Below are 7,095 nucleotides of genomic sequence, written 5' to 3'. Positions count from 1 at the left end.
AAAAAAAAAAAAAAAAAAAATATATATATATATATATATACAGAATAACTTAGTGAATCTCTATGTGTTCATTACCAAGCCTCAGCAATTATAAACTTTCTGCCATTTTTTTTAGCTTTATTGACGTATAATTGACAAAAATTGTATATATTTAAGGTATACAACATGATTTGATATACATTTACTTTGTGAAACGATGACCACAATTGAGCCAATTAAAACATCCCTCACCTCAGGTAGTTATCTTTTCCTTGATGTAGAAAGAACCCTTAAGATCTACTCTTCTAGCAAATTTCCAGCACACAATACATTATTTACTATTGTCACCATGCTGTACACAAGGGCCCCAGAACCTGCTCATCTTATAGCTGAACATTTGTACCCTTTGACTAACATCTCCCCAATTCCTCCATCCCTCAGTTCCTGGGAACCACCATTCTACTCTCTGCTTCTATGAGTCTGACTTTTGTAGATTCCACATATAAGTGAGATCATGCAGTATTTGTCTTTGTGTTTCTGGCTTATTTCACTTAGCATAATGCCCTCCAGGTTCATCCATGTTGCTGCAAATGGCAGAATTTCCTTTATTTTTTATGGCTGAATGGCATTCTGCGGTGTATGTACAGGATACCACAGTTTCTTTATCCATTCATCTGCTGATGGACATCTAGGATGATTCCATATCTTGGCTATTGTGAATAATGCTACCGTAAATATGGGGGTGCAGATATATACTGAAGATACGGATTTTCTTTAGATATATATCCAAAACTGGGATCGCTGGATCATATGGTAGTTCTAGGATTAACTTTGTAAGGAACTTCCATACTGTTTTCCAGAATGGCTGTACTAATTTACATTCTCACCAACAGGGTACAAGGGTTTCCTTTTCTCCACGTCTTCACCAGCACTTGTTAGCTTTTGTCTTTTTGATGTCTCATGTGATTTTGATTTGCCTTTCCCCAATATTAGTGATGTTGAGCACCTTTCCATATTCCTGTTGGCAATTTGTGTGCCTTCTCTGGAAAAATGTCTGTTCAGGTCCTTTGCCCATTTTTAAGTCAGGTTATTTGTTTTGTTTTTTTTTTTCAATTGGGCTATATGAGTTCCTTATGTATTAATTGTCCATTCTTTTATCATCTATCTCTCCACCCACTCGCTATAATCCATTTGTTAATCATCCTCATTCTCCTCCTCATCATTGTTTTATAATTCAGTGTAGAATCAAAATCTACTTATATTTAAAATACAAACCTTAGCCATACAATTTTGATAATTGAAGCACTTGTGCAATTCACATGCCTATCACAATATAAAACATTTCCATTGACTCAGGAAGTTCACTCATATCCCTTACCAGTCAAGTCCTCCCCTTCTAGAAGTACCACCATTATGATTATTTTCTCCTTAGATTATTTTTTAGTTTTCTAGGACATAGAACTAAAATATGGCACTATTTACTCTTTTGTGTCTAATAATGTCTGAGAAATTCATGTGTTTGAATGTTATTTTTGCTTTTATTTTTTAATAGTGTTTGATTGAATTAAAATACCACAATTTGCTCATTCACTTGCTTCTTAACATGAAGAACATTTGAGTTCTTTCCAATTTTTGGCTATCATGAATGCTGCTTTGAAAATTCATGCACAAGTCTTTTTTTATGGTGATGTTTTCAGTTCACTTGGATAAATATATTAGTGTGCAATTGAATAAAAAGGTAAGTGTAAGGCTGGGTGTGGTGGCTCACACATGTAATCCTAGCACTTTGGGAGGCCGAGGAGGGCGGATCACTTGAGGCCAGGAATTCAAGACCAGCCTGGTCAACATGGCGAAACCCTGTCTCTACTGAAAATAAAAAAATTAGCTGGGCATGGTGGTGTGCGACCGTAATCCCAGCTACTCACGAGGTGGAGGTTGCGGTGAGCCAAGATCGTGCCATTGCACTCTAGCCTGGACAAGAGCAAAACTCTGTTTCAAAAATAAATAAATAAAATAAAATAAAATAGAAAATGTTTTTTAAAATACAAAAATCAGCTGGGTGTGGTGGCACACACCTGTAGTCTCAGCTACTTGGGAGGCTGAGGCATGAGAATTGCTTGAACCCAAGAGGCAGAGGTTGCAATGAGCTGAGATTGGGCCGCTGCACTCCAGCCTGAGTGACAGAGCGAGACCCTGTCTAAATTTAAAAAAAAAAAAGGGGGCAAGTGTATATTTGACTCAATTAAACTGCTAAAACTTTTCCCAGAGTCATTGTATCATTTTACATTCCCACCAGCAATGTGTGAGATGATGGTTGACTCACATTCTTGCCAATATTTTTGTTGTTTCAGCCTTTTTCATCTTAGGTATTCTAGTGGTTGTGTAATGGAATCTCGCTGGCATATTTCTTGCATTTCTCTAAGGACTCTTGGTAGTGAGCAATTTTTCATTTATTGGCTACCTATTTGCCTTGTTTTGTAAAGTCTCTATTTAGGTCTTTTTATACTTGAGTTTAAGGGGTTCTTTGTATAGTGTGGATACAAGTCTAAAGCGAATAAGTGCTTTCTGAATATTTTCTCAGCATATGGCTCTTATTAAATATTTTAAATTGTGACTTTTGATGAATGTGATTTTTATGAAACTTAATTTATCATTTTTTGTTATGGCTATTGCTTTTTGTGTCTTTAGAAATCTCTGCCTATTTAAATTGTAAAGATAGTATCCTATTTTTTCTGCTAAAATCTTTATATTCTTAGCTTCTGTAGGTAAATTTATTATCTGTCTTGAGTTGAACTTTGTGTATACTGTGAGGTGCTAATCAAGATTCATTTTTCTCATGTGGATATCCAGTTATTTCAACATCATTTGTTGAAAAACTTTCCTTCTCATGGGATTGGTTTGTACCTTTGTCAGAAATCGGTTGGCCATATACATAGAAGGTATATTTCTTTGGTAACTATTTGATTCTGTTGATATATGTATCTGTCCTTCTGACGATACCACACTGTTCCAATTAGAGTCTCTGTGCAATAAGACTGGAAGTGAAATGGTATAAGTCCTCCAGTTTCATTCTTTTTCAGGATTGTTTTAGATAATGAAATCTTTGCCTTCCCAATACATTTTACATTAAGTTTATCAAGTTCTATAGAAAATGCTGCTAAGATTATGGTTGGGTTTGCAATGAATGTTTAAACTGATATGTTTCTGAGAGTTGAAATCTCAGAAACTTTGTGACTCCCTATACTTAACAGAGGATATCTATTTACTTAGGGCTTTTAAAGTACCTCCCAGAAGAACTGGTACAGATCCTACTGAAATTATTCCAAAAAATCAAGGAGAAGGGACTCCTTCACTCATTCTACAAAGTCGGCATCATCCTGATATCAAAATCTAGCAGAGACAGAAAGAAAAAAGAAAACTTCAGGCCAATTTCCCTGATGAACATAGAAGCAGAAATCTTCAACAAAATATGAGCAAACCACATCTAACAACACATTAAGAAGTTGATTCGCTGAGATGAAGTAGGCTTTATTCCTGGGATGCAAGGTTGGTTCAACATATACAAATCAGTACATGTGATTCACCACGGAAATTAAATTAAAACAAAAAACCATATGATCATCTCAATAGGCACAGAAAAAGGTTTGGATAAAATCCAACATCCCTTCATGGTAAAAAACCATCCACAAACCAGGCATTAAAGGAACATACCTCAAAATAAGAACTGTCTATGACAAACCCACAGCCAACATGATACCAAATGGCATTCCTCTTAAGACCTGGAACAAGACAATGATGCCCACTCTCACCACTCTTATTCAACATGGTACTAGAAGTCCTAGCCATAGCAATCAGGCAAGAGAAAGAAATAAAATGTATCCAAATAGGAAAGGAAAATAATTAAATTCTCCCTCTTCACCAACGATATGATTTTATACCTTGAAAACCCTAAAGACTCCACAAAAAGTTTCCTAGACCTGATAAATGACTTTAGTAAAGTTCCAGGATACAAAATCATTGTGCAAAAATCGGTAGCATTTCTATACATTAGTAACATTCAAGCTGAGAGCCAAATTGGGAAGGCAATCCCATTCACAACACAAATAAAATACCTAAGAATTCATCTAACCAAGGATGTGAAAGATCTCTATAAGAACTACAAAACCCTGCTGAAAGAATTCACAGATGACTCAAACAAATTTAAAAACATTCCATGCTCCTGGATTGGAAGAATCAATATCATTTAAATTGCCCAAAGCAATCTACAAATTTAACATTATTCCTATCAAACTACTAACTTCATTTTGCACAGAAGTAGAAAAAACTATTCTAAAATTCAGATGAAACCAAAAAAAAGAGTCCAAATAGCCAAAGCAATCCTAAGCAAGAAGAACAAAGCCAGAGGCATCACATTATCCAACTTCAAACCATACTATAAGGCTACAGTAACCAAAACAGGGTGGTACTGGTACAAAAACAGACACATAGATCAGTGGAACAGAATAGAGAACCCAGAAATAAAACTGCACACCTACAACCATCTGATCTTCAACAAAAATGAGCAATGGGGGAAAGGACTTCATATTCAATAAATGGTACCGGGATAACTGGGTAGCCAGATGCAGAAGAATGAAACTGGACCCTTAACTATCACTATATACAAAAATCAAGATGAATTAAGATTTAAATGTTAGACCTTTACCTTAAAAATTCCTAGAAGAAAACCTAGGAAATGCCATTCTGGATATCGGCCTTGGCAAATAATTTATGGCTAAGTTCCCAAAAGCAACTACAACGAAAACAAAAATTGACAAGTAGGACCTAATTAAACTAAAGAGCTCTTGCACAGCAAAAGAAACTATCAACAGAGTAAATGGACACCCAGAGAATGGAAGACAAATTTGCAAATTATGCAGCTGACAAAGTCTAATGTCCAGCGTCTCTAAGGAATTTGAACAATTTTACAAGAAAAAAAGGCAACCCCATTAAAAAGTGGGCAAAGGACATAAACAGACAGTTCTCAAAGGAAGGGATACAAGTGGCCAAATATGAAAAAAATGGTCAATATCACTAATCATTAGAGAAATGCAAATCAAAACCACAATTAGATATCATCTCCCACCAGTCAGAATGACTGTTATTAAAATGACAAAAAATAACAGATGCTGCTGAGGCTGCAGAGAAAAGGGAAAACTTATATACTATTGGTGGTAATGTAAATTAGCTCAGCCACTGCGAAAAGTTGTTTGGAGATTTCTCAAAGAACTAAAAACAAAACTACCATTTGACTCAGCAATCCCATTACTGGGTGTATGCCCAAAGGAAAAGAAATTATTCTACAAAAAGGACACATCCACTTGTATGTTCATCGCAGCACTATTCACAATAGCAAAGACATGGAATCAACCTAGGTGCCAATCAGTGGTGGACCGGATAAAGAAAATTTGGTACATATTGCCTGTGGAATATTATTCAGTCATAAAAGAGAATGAAATCATGTCATTTGCAGCAACATGGTTGCAGCTGGAGGACATTCTCCCAAGTGAATTAACACAGTAACAGAAAACCAAATACTGCATGTTCTCATTATAAGTGGAAACTGAAACGTTAGGTACTTAGGGACATAAAGATGGGAACAATAGACACTGGGGACTACTAGAGGAGGGAGGGAGATGGCAGGAAGGACTTACTGGAAAACCACCTATTGGGTACTCTGCTCACTACTTGGGTGACAGAATCATTCATATCTTGAACCTCAGCATCACACAATATAATCATGTAACAAACCTGCATATCTATCCTCTGAATCTTTAAGTTAAAATTACTTAAAAAAAAAAAAAAAAAAAGTCTAAGGGGAACCTGGTTTCCCAGTTCCAGATTCTTCTTCATTTTAATCCCCCGAGAATTTCCCATGCTATTTTATAAACTCAGTTACACAGTTAAAAGAAGGTTACTTTATACATGGCTTATAACATATTCTTTTTTTTAGGAGAAACCCTATTAACTGAATGGCTTATACCATATTTGTAACAGAAGGTCTTTCTGTGTCTCTAGTCTGTTGTATCAGCAGAAAAACCACTACTATACATTTAAGAGAAAAGCATCTAAGATGTTTATGTTAGGCCACAGGGTCTCATGAGAAATACTGACTTTGTGAGGTCCTGCGCTCCTTCTGTTATTTTAATAAGCATTGTTTTATGCTGTGTTTCTAATTCAAAAATTGAATACTTTCCTTTCTGTGCTTCATAATATTAGGACTTCCTGTCCCCATTTTAACAAAAACGATATTTGTATAAATTGAATTATTTATATCCAGTGTTTACAAAGCTAGTAGTTCCTAGAGTTCAGGAACTGAACTCAGGATATTTAGCCTTAATACTTTCTTCACAGAAAATTTGTTCCTGTCCCAAACTTCAGTTTGGATATCTTTCACAATCCCAAAGTCGTTTAGGTTGGAGTTTAACATGCTCAAAGTAGATAGGCAATTTTTCTAGACTACCCTTTTGTTGTTAACATCTTATATATCTCATATTTTATATTATAATTTTCTTAATCATAATGAGGATAGAGATCATGGCCTATATAATCGAGATTATATCTCGATTTGACACAATTTACTAATTGGTTAGTCTAATTTATGGTCATTATTGAAATATTCTTTGGGTGCCAGAAAAAATGTGCAATCTCTTTTTATGAAATACAATGTTATATATGTTCATTAGTTCAAACTTTTAAATTATATCATTCATTTCTGAAGTAACTAAAGAAAAAAAGTCTGAATAAACCAAATCATTAAAGCAACTGACTGAACCCGTAGTAAAAATCCCTCTGAACAATAAAATAGGATTGTAGGAAATTTTTTAAAATGTTGTAAATGAATAATCCCTACTTAAAGTATAAAAATATTCATAAAATTAAAATAAGTTTAAAATATGAAAAGATACTCAACTCATTTTTTAAAAAATTTTTTTATTATACTTTAAGTTCTAGGGTACATGTGCATAACGTGCAGGTTTGTTACATATGTATACTTGTGCCATGTTGGTGTGCTGCACCCATCAACTCATCAGCACCCATCAATTCGTCATTTATATCAGGTATAACTCCCAATGCAAT

This window comes from Rhinopithecus bieti, unplaced genomic scaffold, assembly GCF_001698545.2.
Source record: "Rhinopithecus bieti isolate Rb0 unplaced genomic scaffold, ASM169854v2 scaffold_26131, whole genome shotgun sequence".
Taxonomy (NCBI): Eukaryota; Metazoa; Chordata; class Mammalia; order Primates; family Cercopithecidae; genus Rhinopithecus; species Rhinopithecus bieti.
This window is presented reverse-complemented; position numbering follows the sequence as displayed.